Source organism: Pygoscelis adeliae, unplaced genomic scaffold (genome assembly GCF_000699105.1).
Source record: "Pygoscelis adeliae isolate BGI_AS28 unplaced genomic scaffold, ASM69910v1 Scaffold106, whole genome shotgun sequence".
Lineage (NCBI taxonomy): Eukaryota > Metazoa > Chordata > Aves > Sphenisciformes > Spheniscidae > Pygoscelis > Pygoscelis adeliae.
In genome coordinates, this window is record NW_008824939.1 from 1,461,997 (window position 1) to 1,480,192 (window position 18,196).

The following is an 18,196-nucleotide window of genomic DNA, read 5'->3' on the forward strand; positions in this document are numbered from 1 at the left end:
TTCCCCCTCCCCCAGTCAACATACTGCAATAGCACGCAGGTAGCCCCTGCATTTTTCTGGGCCACATCTTTAGAAGGTGACTGAGTGATTCTTGTGTCTTCATTTTAAAGGTGTATTTCACCCTGTGTCTACTGTTATGCACAGGAATATCAGTGGTCTCTTGCCTCTATTTCATCTGCCATAATGGTTTAGTGAAGTTCTGGCAATGAATGGTGTTTTGGTGTTGTCCTGTTATCTCTGCTTTGTAGTCAGATCCACCTATTTCATAACTGGAATGACTGGGTTTGGGGAAATGGAGTTCATGAGCTGTGCAGGGCTCTGCTCCCTTGGACTCCTGGAATGAAAGAGGGAGCTCAGCCATTCACTGGAGACTCTTTTTATTATTATGGCTCTCAGAAGCCTTCAAACTTTAAAGATACGTTACTGTCAATATACTAAGATAATTTTTAAAAACTTCAACTTTGCAATAGAGTCAGACTATTTGTTACCATCGATTGAATAGCACTGTTGAGTCCAATTCCTCAAGTACTGCTGAGTATCTTCTAAACTGCCACTGAAATTACTTCCTGCAAAAGTATGAAACAACTTCTGTCATTGCCTTGTGGATTTGAGAGGCAAATCTATATAGGAAATATTAATTGTAAATTATCATAAGTGTGTATCAGACTTCCTTCTTATGGGAATCAGTGAATCTGGCCAAATGGGTAAGCTGTGTCTTTATAATACCAAGCTCAAATGACTGAGCACTGTAAGGAATCCCCATGGTATATGCTTCAGTATATGTGGATACCAACATGTACCAAGGGTGTATGGCAAGTCAGTACCTCTAAAGAGAAACCCATGTTTGTACAGATAAAAGCATATAGGGGGAGAGCATCTGGAACAGGAATAACAAGGATCAGTTAGATCACAGAAACTCCCTTAAGAAGCCTAAAGGACTAGAGAAGGAATTTGGATTCAGTGATCTGTCCTTGTGGTTTCCCTGGTGATTTCCCCTGAACCACTGGCTTCATGTGGCCCCTATGCCAGAAATAATATATCAGGACGTAAGAGAACTCATCTGCTGACAGTCCTCAGGATAAGCTCTTTGAGAGAAGAGGGAGACAAACCCTCTTGCAACCAACAGCCCAAGCAAACAGTAATGGATGACTTAGAAGAAGCAAGCAAAAGAGTGACACCAGGCCCAGAGGCTGTCTAGTCCAGCAGCTAAGTCTAGTAGTTAAAAACACATCACAGAATTGGCTTAGTGAGAATAATCTGCTATCAAGAAACAGTAGAAAGAAAACTTGTTTCATCTGACTGCAATTTCTGCCAGTCATCCTTGTCCATTAGCAGCATAAATAGTGCACACACTGATATAAACATATATTCTCTCCCACTGGAAGGTTTAATAAATATTGGTAGCTCCTAAAAATGGCTATAATGTTTATTGATTTAAGCCTCTGAGATTCTACTAAGGAATAATCTGTGGGTTTCATAATGTAAATCATATGGATGTCTATATAGACTTTTAAAACACAAAGTCACTGCTGTAAATCTAGATGCATTATTTGTATGTGTATCTATTTGAGGTAGAGATTGATGCCTGTAGTTAGGATTGTGTGTTTTTTGTGTAGTTCTTTTGTGGGATGAAACTTCTCTTCACTTTTATGTTTAATTTCTTCCAAGTTTGTTTATAACCCACCACCTGCATTTAAATAAATTAAGGAGTCCCAGGTTTGAAATTTGTTATCTTTATAACATGATTCTTAACTACTCAAAGTGGTAGTGTTTGTGGCTGGTTTTTGGTTTGGGTTTTGAGCATAAGCCTAGAAATGTGATTTTTGTCAGATTTAAACTCTTCTCTGGGGACTAAGGTCCCCATGGAAAGCCAGGAGAACCCCCCAAATTCTGTAGCCCAGCTGGTATTTGAATAGTATACACTGGGTAACACACAGAGCCAATGGTGGAACTAAAAGAAATGGTGAATAGTGATGAGCTGATTGAAGTAATTCCTACTGTAAAAACAGCTGTAAAAGCTGCTATCACTCAGTTAAAGACTGTATCATAAAGAATAGTGCAAGAAGCCTGAATAAAGGTTACATTAAGAACCACGGGTTTACCAATCTCTCCTTTGGGGGACTGAGTCTCAATACGTTTCAGCCTCAATATTCTTTACACTTAGTGTTTGAATAAATTAGTATCTGTGTAGTTATAAATTCACCTGTAGTTTATATGTAAATTTATGGCAAAGTTAATATATAGTAGAAATAGAAGTATTATTACAATAAAATTGTTGGGGTTTTTAGTGTTTGAAAGTCTGACACTTAAAAAATCAAGTAGTTACAGTTCCCATAGCTGCCAGGGAAAATTCAATTCCAGTCTGAACAAATGAGCTATATTACTGTCACCCGATGTGGCAACACATGCTGGGTAGCTGACGAGAGGAGTGGTGGAGAGCTCAGCCCTCTTAGCTCGTCACTCTCATGCCTCAGCAAATCCATACGAGGTAATCTTAGGCCTTTCCTGTTGTTCATATGACCTGCTTTTATCTTCAGCTACATCCAGGCAGCCCTTGCTAAAATCCATTATAGCTTGGCAGGTCTGTCTGAGAGCAGACTTGTATGGGTTAAGAGCCCTAATTAGTCACCCAAGGTTGCATTCTGTTTGTTACTCTATAAAAAAATAATCGGTTGGAGGCATATGTAGCCTCAAAATAGGAATAACATCAGTTTTTAGAATGAAGTAATGGTAATCTTAAAAGAGGGGAAAATAGAAGATACAACAGGTTGCACAAAACCCCCTAAATTCCCAGAATGGAAGAAATCCCTCCAAGAGCCGTGTCTGTGTGTGTGTGGCAGCTCTTACCCAGGGGGTGGTGGGGTCTGTCCCCACCAGAAGTTTATAAACCTCTCTCAAATCCTTCTGTGCTTTTCTGTCTTACCAGTGTCATATGGTGGCAAACAGCAATGCGGTTCATCTCTGCTGTACCATGTGTACCTCTGCTGAACTACAAACCTCCTACAAACTTGTGACAATGTAGTAAGTTTCTATAGTTTGGGGTTGTTTTCTTTCTTTTCCTCATGAATGTTTAAATGATTACAGGGTCCTTGTGCATCCGTGCCCCTGTACCAGAGCCCAGAGCAGGGATTTGGCTGTCTCTCCCAACCTCACAGAAGAGGGCAAAGAGCAGCTCAGGCTGACCTTGAAGGGGGGACATGAAGGAGAATGTTAGAGGTAACAAGGCAATGGCTATTTTTCCTTTTCTCATAAATATAACAACTAAACACTGTGGCCGGGTAAGAGTGATGCTAGAGTGGATTAAAAGTCTATTTGAAGTAGAAATAGTTTGAGTTTTACTACTTCTGGACCCCATTTGGATCTGCTTCACCCCTTCTTCTCAATTGCATAAGTCACACAATTGTTTGCTAAGCTTTGTTGTAACTCTCTTCTCAGGACACCCGTCCTTTCAAACAGAGAATTCTGGACCTATTCTTAGTTACAGACAATCAAGTGCCTGCTGTTGTACTGCGACTAGTTAGTGCTTAGATAACAATTAAATTAGTTTGTCTTCCTGAGTTGATAAAACCCTTTATGCACTGTGTTTTAAAATGTTTAACCTGCACAACAAACTTGCATCTTAACACTGCAATGATTGCAAAGATTGCATAGAATGTCTTGACAAATGAAACAGTAAATAGCAGAAACACTGTTGAATCTTAATCACCAGTAACTAACTGAAGTGTGTGTGTGATTATAGAACAATTGAATAATCGCATCTCTTAGCCTTACCAAGAAGTTGCCATCTGGGGTAGGACTAGTGGTGTGCTGGCAAGACCAGATGGTCTTCACATGCAGAAAGAACCTGCTTTTCATCAGTATCATGACTGCACTGCTAATTAGAGAAGAATGAACAAGGCATAAGTCAAGGAGGATTTTCCAAATCTAGATTAGGCTTAAGAGATCCATTAAGATCATTTCAGGGCCAGGTTTTGAAATCATATTTGTTAATGCTGAAAACATGTGAGTATTTTTTAATGACTTGATAGTCTGAAAAGGATATTGGCCCTTAAAACAAGATACAAATGGACTTTAGGTGCCTAATTAAAAATTATTATGAGGAAACTGTTGACTCTTACTGTCTTTCTCATGCTGGAAGCTCCCCAAATTCATGATGTTCACATTCCTACACACCCCTGCCGCCCAATTTCTGCCTAAACTCCATAGCTCAAAAATCTAGAAATGGTGCTTGAAAAGGTAATGAGTGCCTCTCTGCAAGACAAATGCTAATACACCCAGTGCACAATAAAGTGGATACCTGCAGAGACAGCGGTACTAATCACAAAATACAACCCTGTCTCAACTCCATTTCCTTCTGCCTCAAAGGGAAGGAGGGAAAAAAAAAACCCCACCCAAAATCCCAAACCCAACCAACCAACCAAACAAACAAAAAATCACCATTGGAGAAAGAAGAGATGGATTTACTTGGTAAATAGATATTAATGCCTAGTTCTACAAGTTTCCTACTGAGTGAAGATATTTTGGTGGATTGTCTTCCTGGTGGATTGTCAATCTCATTGGGTCCTCTTTCCACCAGAAGCTTTCTCCAGGCAAAAAATAGAGGACTTGGTCCATTTATTTGGTACCTCCAGAAATTTGGAGCACAAGGACAAATAGCTGCTTCTACAGGTGGCCTTTGTGAGTGTATTGTGCTCTGTATGGTCTGGATTTACTGTCGTTGTGTAGATATGGTGTACTGTGTAGTGTTGCCCTGCTCATGCAGGTGGTTATATCTCAGAAACCTTGAACAGAAACACATAACTTCCTCCACGAACTCTAGATTTTGGGTTCTACTCTAGAAGGAAAGAAGTTGAAGGCAAAGATTTCGATACCTGATGAGCATATCTCCCTCACTCTTCCATGTTTTTCTTTTTTTCTTTTTTTTTTTTTAACTTTATTACATGACGTTCAAACACTTTGAGATTTTAGATAAAATCATGAAGAACGAGATATTTTCCCAGGTTCTTTCTGTAATATGCTCAAACACATTGTCCTTAAAATCTTGAAGATTCAGACAAGAGTATGAATCATGTAAGTTCTGAAAGAGATTAGATTTCTCAAAATGGAGACTTGTGATCCAGCTAAACTAATGTTCTTCAGATATATGTATCTTATATTTTTACAGATTTTTAGAAAGAAATTAAATAGCACGTTTTTAACTCTCCAAAACTGGCAGTTATTAGATAACTTCTTTCTGAGAAAGTTTGACTGGTTTTATAATGTAGTTTAGTGCCAGTCACTCTCACAGAGTTAACTGGAAGTAACTCCTTTTGTTTCTGATATCAGGAACCAGTCTGTACCTTCAAAAAATAAAAGTTTATATCCTTTATGAATCTTCCATTTTTCTAAGAGTTGTTACTAATTCTTTACTTAGTCCAGCATCTATCCATTCTTTGATTCTAGAACTCCATAGGGTACGTGATTCCTTTGGAAATTAATTCCATGTGTTGGATTTGGGAAAAATAATGTAGGTAGTGTTCTAAACTTGATATGTACCAATTTTCTACAATGTTAATTAACAGCAGGGTAAGTATTTAACATAAGAAATCTAAGCTCCAGTGCCTTATTATGTTATCCTTTAATGCAAATGCTATTGCTATTTAATGCAAGTGTACTTTTCCTAAACAGAATTGCAATGGTCAAACCTCATAAGCTCCAGGACACATTTACTGAGTCTCACCCTTACCCTTCTGACCCTGGAATAGAAAGTAGACAAAGGAACAACCAAGGCTAAAATACCAGAAGTGAAAGATGATCACAGCTAAGAAATGAGAAGCAAAATTCTGGCAAAAACTAAGGGTTTTCTTTTTATTCACTTTTTGTTATACAGAAGCTAATAGAATACAGATCCCTATCCAGATCTACTGGCAAATGGATTGACTTGCAGAATTGATACAGCACAGATGATCTGTACAGACCCTATAAAAGGAACCTCTGATTTGTTTAAAACTGTCAGTCTTATTCATACACTTTGATGCTGATGTCTGGTAGTATGTATGATGGGCTAAGGGTAATACTGACTAATACTCCTAGAAAAAAAAATGTCTGTCTTTTAGTTTGTTGTGTCAGAAAGAAGATCGAGATGGAGAATTTATAATAAAATGAAAATTGAAAATAAATTTCTCTTTCCTTTTGCCATATTTCACTCAATAATGGAACAGCTTTGAAACTGGAGATGCTTTTAACCCATTGTCAAAGCTAATAGTAACATTATTTATCAGCAGTATTTACTCAGGTGCTGTAAAGCTAGGGTCTATATAGCCTGTTAACACTGGGACATGAATTGATCTCTTTCTGTCTCCATCATGTTCTTGAACATACATCAAAAGAGGCTGCACAGGAAAGTAATCTCAGATGTTTTCCATCTTTATGTTCTGAAAAGTGAGTGCCACTAATTTAATGGACTGGGAAGGGTTCCTGAATTGGAAACAACAATGGATAGCTTTGTCAAAGTTTAATTTGGTTTATTTTTGGTTTCTGATGTTTCAAGTGGGTTTTCAAGGATGTTGGGGGGCGGGGTGAACCTCTTTCGATCAGAAAGCTTGAAAATGTTGGGTTTTATTCTCCTCTCTTTGAAGGAGACAAAATATTCTTACGTGAGTGTGTATTTAACAGCATATGTGCATATGCACTCACATAATTTTTATTCATAGAACATTCATAAGAATGCAAAGCTGATCTCTGGAAACGTCCTGTGCCGTTTCGATCTGACCTCTAATTCCATGGGTTTCCTACATCAGCCAGGCCACAGGCAGGGCTGTGCCTGCGAAGGCAGCTGATATATGGTATTTTGTTTTCTCCCCCACTGTCTACCATATGCCCCCATTATTTATGAATTCAAACCCTGCTCTGATGATTGGGTCATTCAGTACTTTTTAAATACTAGCTCCAAATCCCACCCCCTTTCTTCCGGCTAACTTTTCATTCATGTGTCTTCATCCAGTCTCGCTCCTTGCCCAGACGTGCTTTTCAACCTTTTTTCTGTCTTCGCTGCGTCCTCAGTTAATTCCCCTGGGGAACCCCCTGCAGCCCCAGGGACTCTGCTCCTTTCTCTGGTACCATTTTTTTTTGCCCCAGTAACTCACAGTTCTTCCTTTGCATGCTAGTGCCTTATCAGATATATCTCTTCTCATGCCTCCTGCTTTTTATATTCTTGGTCTTTTTCTCCCTTTTTCCCAGGGCTAGCCCCAGTCTGTGCGCTGCACATCAATCCCTATTTTTCTTTTAATGGATTCTAATCCCATTTCCCTGCACTCTCATCTTCTTTCCCCTTTCTCTTGTCTTTTCTGTAAATGAATATGGCAACGGCTTACTGAGATCCGTGGAGACACAGGGCATGTGCTCTTAAATTCCTACATCTGGCCTTAGTGTCACAGGAGACATCTTCCTTGAGCAACTTCTACTGAAACCTAAGAAACCTTGCTTAATAGGAGCAGAATTTATCAAGTCCCTTCCTTATGAAATTTCAGGTCTTTGTTCAAAATCTTGGAGGCACTAACACATTTCTGAGACAAGTACATCAAGTTGGGGGATGGCGTGTTCATTTTTTAAACATGGACAGAAGAGTGTACCACACTTTTGAGGCAGTCAGATAATTATGGTATTTCTGCAGAATACCTAAGATGGAAAATTCCAGTCTAAACAAGAAAAAAGTTTTCAAAGTTATGAGGAACTAAAAAATTAAAAACAGGGTCTTAAAATAGGAACTGTTAAGCAATCTTACTAATAGCTGGTATTACCAGCCCCACCTATATAAAATGTAAGCATTGCTATTCTAATAGCCTAAATGCACTAAATACCATTAATGTAATCTTAGTAATCGCTACCAGAAAGATGTGGCTGCTGTTTTCTTGACTTTATTGATCTGCCAAAATTATAAAGTGGCAGTACTTTATGTAAGTTTTACTTAAAAGCATAACTGGAGAGTGATGACAGAACAGTTTATATACTAATGTGGTAAATATAGCCAGAACTCTGTTCAATATGTCAAGGAAGGAACAAGCCACTAAAAATGCTATTTATTCGCTATAATTAAAGAAAAGGTTGAGGGTTTGGGTGGGATTTTGTTTTGGTTTTAACTTTCAAATGGTGTCCTTAAAAGAAGAAATATATATATTAGGGCCCAGAAGCACGAACAAAGTACTTTACTGACTGAGCCACAGTAAATTTTGAATACATTCAGATCCTATTGTGTTGGTGAATTTCTTTGCAATAAAATTAATAATGTTGTCAAGGTGTATTTTCATACTGCACCTCAGAGTTCATTTTTATATGAGAACTACCTTTTTTTCCACCTCTTATTTAGCACAGAAGTCTCCTAGCTGCTATTATTATATGAACAATAATAATAAAAAAATTAGGTCACTGTTCTGTTGAAGTTCAACACTTTGTGCCATTTATTTGTTGCTTTTGGTTTGTAGAGGATGTTGTTCATGGCAAAGCTGCTGTTTCATAGTAGTTCTGTTCTTTGTATTTTTGCTTTCCTTCTTTGCTTTGTAAATGATGTGTGTTCTCTTAGCTTTTAAAAAATGACTACTGAGTAGAGAAAGCTGTAAGACTTGAACCTGTGAAATGTCTTAGGTAATCTTAAACATGATGTTCTGTTCCTTGCTATCTAAATAAAAATTTAGAATATGCAAAAAGAGAGAAGTTCAGTGATGAGGAATCTTGACATAGGGCGAAAAATTCAGGAGATATTGGGGAGCCCACTGAAAATGTCAATATGTTAAGCAGCACCTTACTTCACCAGTACTTAGGGGCTGGTGGAGTTATTGGAGGCCCAAAGAAAGAAAACCACATTGGTTAGTGCAGTGGACACTTAATTAGGAATGGAGGGCAGTGAAGCTCCGTTTGTACTTGCACCATTTGTTGACACCAGTGGTTGGGCTAACAGGTGCAGAGCTGAGCTGTGTGCATTTTCATTCACAGCAGAAGCATGCCAAGATGTTTTCTAGATATTGCCCATGAGCGTTAGACTCCTAGCCCATATGTAATGAGCCTACAAAGAGGGTGTTAATGACAATGATTCAAAGTACCACTGCCTTTTTTTCCCATTCTAGTTGTCTGTGGGGTTCCTATTGGCTCCAGTAAGCCTGCCTTAGTTCTCCTGCTAGCACATTAATGAAGAATTTGCATTTCAGAATGAAATTGGTATAATTCCTTGTGATTTAATTAAAGAATTTTTGTGTGAAATCAACTCCTGTTCATGTCCTAATCAGTTGCCTTGTGGGTCATCTGGTCAAAATAGCATGTGCAGATTCAACAAAAACAGGTTTTTCAGGCAATTAAACCGTCAAGGGATAAGAGGGAAGATCCTTTTATGGATTAATTCCCAGTTAAAAGCTAGAAGATAAAGGATGGGAATAAATGGTCAGTTTTTGCCTGAAAGAGAGATTACGTATGTGATCCCATTGAGATTTGTGTTGCATGTTTAATGTCTTCATACATTCCTTTTTAAATATGAAAAGAATAGGCAGAAGTCTAATAGGAGAGTGTAATACTTACTGTGAAGAATTGCAGCAAGTTCCCATAATTGGATGATAAGCTGGTGGGTGGAGATCAATTTTGATAAATGCAAAATAATACACTTGGAAAATAACATTTATAAATGCATATGAATGATGGGCTTTAACCTAACATTAGAAAAGATTTTGGTGTCATTGCAGATATTTCTTAGTAAACATTAGATCATTGCTCACAGCAGAAAAAAAAAAAGACAAATTGAATGCTAAGAATTATTAGGAAAGGGATTGACAGCAAAATAGAAAAGCACCATTATGCAACAGAATAAATCTATGGTGCTCCCACATCTTGATAACTACAAACGATTCTGATCATCTTATCTGAAAAGGCTGCAATAGAGCTGGATTAAAAAACAAAAAAAGACATGTTTGATAAAAGATGTGGAACGAAGCCTGTGTAAGGAGAGGCTAAATAAGCATTTCAGCTTTGAAAAGAGATGATTGAAGGATAGAGGTGTATAAAACTGTGAATGTCCTAAAGAAGATGAAGGGGGCAGGGGAATGTTCACTTCTTCTTATGACAGAAACAGAATAAAAATGTCCAGCGGCAACTTTACAACAAAATAAAGTACTTGTCATGCGACATAGAATTAAATTGAAATACCCTTTGACAGGAGGTTGTGATAGCCAAATGGGTTCAAAAAGAATTTGGCAAATTCATGAAGGATAAATCTGTCAGTGTCTATTAAAATTATGGTTTAGATGCGGTCCTTACGTTCAATGTACTGAAACATTAATTGACTATTTTTACTCTATTTTTACACTCCTCCTTGGACATCTGCTACTGGCCAGTAGAAGCAATTAAATTCTGAGCTAGATGGACCTTAAGTCTGACACGGCTTGATCACTGTCATGAAGCTTACAGTCTTCCTCCAGGGATCGCAAATCTTGGGGGACATTGATGAAGACAGTTTGTAAAGACTTTGTGCATCACTTTACTTTTGCTGTGCTTTGATAATTAGAGAGATAAAACAATATGCAAATCATTAGTTAATAAATAATTATTGCACATAATAACCTAGGACAGAATGAGAACAAAACAAATTTTGAGATGTTTCCACTGCAGCTGAATGCAGATCTGTTTAATCAGTTTTTCATTCTAACAAGTGCAGATACACACGATCCTCCCTTTTCAATATTTGCTCCTCAAGAGAAAAGTACTGTGTCTGCATGGGAAACAATGACTCTTTTAGGTACAAATGCTGTCTTTAGTTTGTTTATTTGTCTGACATGACAGTCAAGAACCATTAGGAAGCTTTTTCATGGTAGCACTCTACCAGCACTATATTCTCTTTTTTATCTGCAGTGAGGAGAAATAGATATTTACTTTTCTTGTATTCCTGTACTATAATGATAAATCTAGTATTTTCCCCAAAGACCAGCCACTGTGTGACAGGTATTTGAAAGTGCACCTAGCCATTGAGCAGGTGCTGGAAAGACTTCAGCAGCTGTAAATTTTAAGGGAGGGGAGAGGAAACATTTGTACTAAGGAGTCCCTTGTGCTTTTCAAGAAGAGAAATATTTTCAGGCTTTATATTCCTGTAATCTGTGATGTCTGGAACATCTTTCAGTAGGCATAGTGACAGTGCTATTGTAAATGTTAATGGTCTGTTGGGCTTTTTGGCCCTCATAGCTCCATACTCCAGTTGGAGTTAAGATATTTAACGTATGATCTTCTCCCTCTGTTTGCTTGTACTTTTTATTCAGCTGCAGAAAGGAATCCATGACTAATTAGACAATGAATTTCAACCTAGTAATTTATTTAAATAGCTTTGTAATTCATTGGTGTGAGCATTTCTGTGACAAAATACTGGTCAGGAAACATTTATGGAAAAACTCTTTAGGCTTGTAGGAAGAGATGTTATGAAGGATTTAAAGATGCAAGGTACATACTGTAGCAGGCTTCACACAGTACGTGGGGAGAATCAGGATATGACAGCACAGTCTGGCCCAGACAAAGCTCCCTTGCTATGCTTGATTTAGGAGAAAGCACTACCCTGTGTCTGAACTATTACCATATTGCTGCTGACAGATTATATTATCTCAAGCATAGCCCACAACAGCTGCCTTGCATCCAGCTAGGCAGTTAGCAAGGACAGGGGATTTCAGATAACCCTTTGCCTGTATGAAGGTATAGCCCATACCTAGAAGTCAAGACTGAAAATCCTCACCGTAGGAGGCAGGGAGTAGTCAGTGCTAGCCAGTATAAAGCTTTGGGCATACATAAATGTCTCAAATCCTGTCCTGCTCTCCAGCTGAGGTGTACCTTGCTCAGGGCCAGAGTGAAGGATCCTATGAGTATCATCCTTATCTACATTTCTGAAAAGAGCCCCTTACAACTTCCCACCCAGGATACAAGGTGGGAGAAGGGGCAGCAGCAGCTTCTCTCAGTTGCTGAAGACCCCAAATGGGCATGGGCACTCCTAGTCCATGCAGGAGTGCGTGGCCGAGCTCAGCACAGCATTAACACTCATGAGCTGCACTCATGATGCCAAAGGGTAGGTCAAGCTTGTTAGGATGCTTAACTGAGTCTAAACAGCTTAATTGAAAAGCATAAATGCAGCAAATCTGATGCATCTGAATGCAATCTGAATGTTATGTACAGGAGCCATGGGGATCCCACCTCTGGCGTTTGCAGATGAATATGCTCTGTGTGGCAGTTCATAAGGGGTGGACAGAAGTTCTCATAGATTCAGGAAATCCATGGCTGGATCTTTCTAAGACACTTTTCAGATGAAGTGCCAATAACCTCAAGTATAAAATTAGAAGTTTTTAATTCCTAGGCATTTAGAAAATTAATGCTTTATCAACAAAGCTTAAAATGTGGTTAACTTAGTAGAAGAGAAGCCTTTGGGATATCCATATTAAACACATTAACCCCCTTAATGAAGATCTCTGTCTAAACCATTAAATGTAGCAACCCTTCCATCTGGGAAGCACTGGCCTCTGTTGGTTCATATTGAAAGAATACTCCTTGTATTTACACAGCCCTTTTAATTGCAGGATCTTAATGCGCTTTTACAAACTGCGCCTATGCCCTAGGAGGAGGAGGCAACTACTTCGCTACAGATAACTGCAGAGAATAATATAACAGCTACTTTGTGTAGTCCCTATAGACATGAATGGAGATTACTTCAGAGCATCTGAGATCAGGATTCTACAGCTATTTGTCTATGACTTGACCATTGGGATCATGGTGCCCCTCAGTTAGCGTAAGCCACAGCATCAACTGAACTTGCAATTCCAGAGCTCAGGACAAGATTCAGAGAGCTTAGAGTCTGTGTAACTTGGGGATTGGGCAAGGTTTAGGCTCCTAAGTTACAGGGAGCACTGTTACTGAGCTCCAAAATCAGCATTGCCTTCCACTTTGACACTTAAGATTTGTTAAGTGCCTGTGCTTGCGTACAAATTTACAAATGAGAGAGAGAGCAGCTAGGCCCTTTTGCAAATAGAGATGAAACAGACACTTCTAAGTGCCAGAAGCATCAACCAAATTCCCTGTGTATGCCTGTGCCTACTGGTGTCTTCAGCAGTAATCATAGGTGAGTGGAAAAGAATTTGCTTCTACCTTCTTTACCATAGCCCAGCGGTCAGAGCATGTGCTCAGAAAGTGGGAAGCCTGCTTTAAATTGCCCTGACCTATAGGCAATAAGAATGGGGGAATCTGCATGTGGAAAAACAGTCAAAGTATACCCGCGAGGAGAGAGAGGGAGTGAGATAAAGTGGCCTTATAGCCTATTGCTTAAAGCATTCTTAATTCATAGGCAGGAAAGTCTCTCTTCCAAAGTCATCTTCTGGTTTTTATCTGATGAATGTTTACTGCAAAATACAAGTAAAATTTAATGTTTCCCAAGGACTGCAGATGTTCCTTGAATCAGAAATAAGCACTTATCTATGCAGGATGCAGCCCATCTGAAAGGCAGAAGAAGGAAAATAGGAATCTGCTGCCTTGGAACCAAAGCACAATCAAATCTGTAGGATTCATTGCACTGGAAACTGAACCTTAAGAAAATGAATGTAATTTATGTATTCCAGGCTAGAAGTTAGCTAATGAAAGACCTGGGAAGAAAGGGAGGAAAAGTAAATTGTGCTCTGTAAATCACAAGAGATCTGTAGACTTCAACGAGAGTTGGTAGCAGACTTTCTGGCTAGCTCTAATCAATGCCAGATGCACATATTGTAGCTTTAAAGGATTTGGGATAAACTGGGAAAAATGAGCATGTATTAACTAGGTTTATGACCCACACTGTACATGACTTCAGATGTGTTTAGAAAGAATTTGGAACAGAGAGAGATCTACAGCCCAACGCATAGTCTGGTGCCAACTCCACCCAGGCTGGAAAGGTATCTGTCATTCCTGTGTATTGTAGCCAATAATTTGCACCGAGTAGTCAGCTAGAATCACTGCAATGCAGTGAGATGGTTTCCAAGCTGAGCTGTGGCAGGCCTATTTTGACTGGCTGCATTGCTAGAGGGATATCGGGTTTTGTGACACCTCTCATGTAGATGCATTTTGTTTGTTCTGTCCTTGAAAGATATGCGCCAGTAATTTTGAACATGAAAACTGTATTTGTGTCCCTGCTTACACGGAAATGCACTCAGCCCTAAGGACTCCCTGGGTCGGATTGCCAGGGTTTTTCATTTGACCGTAGGTTTACACATCTTCTTTCATGTGTGCAACAAATTCTTGGAAAGCTGCTTCTGGGACCAGAGGTTTCTAGATAGGTTGCAGCCAGAGCGTGCGCACTGAGTGCTGAAGAACACTTTTCTTATGATCCTTGGGCTCTCCTATACCAGCAAGCAAACTGTCATTGTCATTGTGATCTGAATAATATTAGAGAATGGTTTAAAGTGTCTAAGCCGACAATTCTGACTTGGAGTTGGTAAAAGGAAACATCATTAATTACAAATGTTGGTATGCAAAAGAATGTAGTCTGCCTCCCCAAACCAATAACTTCTTTAGAATATTTAACTGTTGATTCCATGATGCTCCAATATTTGTTGGTTGGTTTGTTGGTTGATTTAAGGACTACTGTTCCCACTTGTAGTCTATTATTTATCTGCTGATAAATCAAAAGAAACTGAATTGCACTCATTTTAATACATTAAGACCAAGTGGGAGACATTTGTATTTGTTCTTAGGTGGTAGAATCTGCATTCAAGAAAAAGTCATCTTCCAGTGAAATCAAAGGTATCATCGGTAAGGTGTATGCATAGGGAAGTTTCAGTGGCAAAGATTTTATTTTCCCCAAATACAAAGAGTTAACCAAAGATGCCTCTTTAGCTATAGGTGTATTCATGCAAACAGTAAAAGCTGTGCTCTGAGATAACTTGTGGACTTTCTAAATGTCTAACTCTAGGATTAACTTTAAAGAAGTGGTGGGTAGGGTTACCTTTCTACCTGCAGAATGACTGCTACATTATTCTTGCAATCTTGATATCTGCTACATACACTCTATACAGATAAGAGTGATTCAGTTTTCCGCAGCAATTCTGGAGATGAACTGTGCAGCTTGGTAACACAAGGCAGTGTACTTGTCTCCTCTGCGATGCTGTTTCCCTGTATGCAGCTTTTGGTTATACCAACTTGCTCGTTTCCCAAATACTGCCTCCAACATGGTTCCACTTCTGAGGAGCAGAAGTAAAGCAAGAACAAATGCTAGAGCTGTTGTCTGAGGGTGGGTGTTTATATCTAGCAGAGTTTGCCCAGGGCTTCCCTCAGCTAGTGAGCAGCCAGCATATTGTGCACATCACAGAGAGGGATCTCACCTAAGGGGCCTGAGGTTGTCCCAAATTCTGCACTGCACAAAACTGGACTAGTGGGGGCTCGATCCTTAGCACACCAAGGGAAGCAGTGCCAGGACACCATGTGGAAATAAGAAACTGATCGATCAGTTTCAAACCTTTCTGTTTACCCTGCTCACCCTGAAGGACTGAGATAACGTATGCCAATATTTTCAGCAAGGATATTTCTTAGAAGACATGGCAGTGATTGGTCTTAGTTTGAGTGGGGTTTCATAGATTTCTTAATCGTTAGTTTAGAGGTAATCAAAGGTGAAATCAGAGTGGCTCTCTGAAGAGGCAATAGAAAGGACGATGAGTGAAGAGGCAATACCCAAGGGCTACAGGAAAGAGGTGCCCCACAGAAAATACACAAATAGGACAAGTAACAAGGCATGAGAGCATGTATCAGGGGAGAAGTGCTCAGCCACACCATGGAGTTCAGTGTCAACCCTACACTGGGCATAAATTACTAAGTGTGTGTTGCGGTTTAACCTCAACCAACAACTAAGCACCACACAACCGCTCGCTCACTCCCCCCACAATGGGATGGGGGAGAGAATCGGAAGGGTAAAAGTGAGAAAACTTGTGGCTTGAGATAAAGACAGGTTAATAGGCAAAGCAAAAGCCGTGCACACAAGCAAAACAAAACAAGGAATTCATTCCCTACTTCCCATCGGCAGGCAGGTGTGCAGCCATCTCCAGGAAAGCAGGGCTCCATCATGCTTAACAGCTGCTTGGGAAGACAAATGCCATCACTCTGAACGTCCCCCCCTTCCTTCTTCTTCCCTCAGCTTTATATGCTGAGGATGATGTCATATGGTGTGGAATATCCCTTTGGTCAGTTGGGGTCAGCTGTCCCAGCTGTGTCCCCTCCCAGCTTCTTGTGCCCCCCCAGCCTGCTCGCTGGTGGGGTGGTGTGAGAAGCAGAAAAGGCCTTGACTCTGTGTAAGCACTGCTCAGCAGTAACAAAAACATCCCTCTATTATCAATACTGCTTCCAGCACAAATCCAAAACATAGCCCCATACTAGCTACTGCGAAGAAAATTAACTCTACCCCAGCCAAAACCAGCACAGCATGTAAAAGTGCAAAAAACAAGCTGGTAATTTGCTTCAGTAAATCTGTAGAAATAAAGTAGAAAAAGCATCTAACTTTAGAGATCAGAGTAGGGGAGTCTTGCATTAGTTTTCACTTCCTCGGGGCAATGCACAGACCATGAACTGCTGGCCGGAGTTCATGCTTTAAAGCACAGACCTGCCTGCTGCCTTTAGTGATGTAACTCTGCCTTCAGTCTCTCCCTACCCCTATCAAACTTATGTAAAGAAGAAACCCTTTTCTGTGAAAACTGGGATTGACTCTGGCCTAAAATGTGAAATTTCCAACTCCTGTTTTACACACAGTAAATAGCATCAGTTATATGTAATATTTACTGATGATTATTATAAATTACTGCAGCTAAGAGCTGCAGATCCCATTACAAATGAAGTTTTGGAAAGAGCGGACTGTCATCCAATGTGTATTAAATTTATAGCATGGCTGCTCAGTTCAATAAGGTACAGATTATGAATTAAAAATCAATAATGGGATTATAAGCATTCAGTTATAGGTTCTTTTTCTAATTATCTGCAATCTGTCATCCAGAAAGTCTATGATAACTCATCTGAGCATAACAGTGAGGTATCTGCTGCTCAGCACAGAAAGCAAGCTGACCCTCCCCGTTCATTTTAATGTGTTATGACTTATGTGTTCCTACCTCTTTTCCACTGACTGAAGGGGGGGGGGGGAATCTCTTGAGATATATATACCTGGTTTTACCTTTGGTATGAAAATAGCTCTCTTGGAGATATTGTACCTGAAAATAGGCCGAAATAGACTGTCCTTATTGTTTAGTTCAACTCCTCAGCCAAGGGGAAGGGAAATGAGATCTGCACTATGTTCCCAGTTCTTCTGCTGACTCTATTTCTGTCTGACTCTTATTCTGTCTCTATGCATCTATAAAATGGGCACACTACTAGCTGAAAGGAACTGAGCAATTTTAATTATGGCTTTGAGAAACACTATGCTATTCAGTACTTCTGCTTAGTTCATCGTGTGGAGTGACCATCTCTGGGGATCAAAGAAGAAGAAAAAGGCAAGGAGTGGAGATGGAAAAAAGGATGGTGGTCATCTTACCTCTGGGGACATATTTTGGAGGTTTCAAGGAGCACTGAGGGGTCAAGGCAAACAGCTGATAAAAATCATTTGTCAAAATAAACTTGCAGATAAAGCAGAAATGCCAGAGAGAGGATGAGAAGGGAAAGCTGAGTGTCAGGAATAATTTTTGTGACTGCATGTTGTGGCCTTAGATGTTAGACATGGGCCAATTGCTAACCTCTTGGTTGGTAATGGAAGAACCCAACTATTTTCCCAAGCTTTTTCTTAGGAAGCAGACTGAGTGATGGTGACTGGGTTCAAAAGGTGGGATTCTTTTCTGGGAAGGGTTAGGGTCAGGGTTCTGGGAAGGTTTGTTATTGTGACCATTGGATTAGCTGGAATTTTGTGTGTAATTTTAAATGATCTGTATATTTTCCCTAGATCTTTGGAGAGGCACATTTTAAAATCTAAAGAAATAAATAGAATAAATAATAGAATATATGTTAAGTCCTTCAACTGGAGGTTTTTTGAAAAACCACCTAACCTTTTTTGGTCTAGAAACAGTGATTAAAGGTTAAACTCTCTTGTAATATTACTCCTGGGTTTGGCTGGATATTTTTAAGACACTCATTCCCATGGCATCAGTGTTATATCTGTCTTGTTGTGCCTATGTGGCTTTTGGCTGAAATTTTGGGGTGATAGTTAATTTCTTATTGGCGT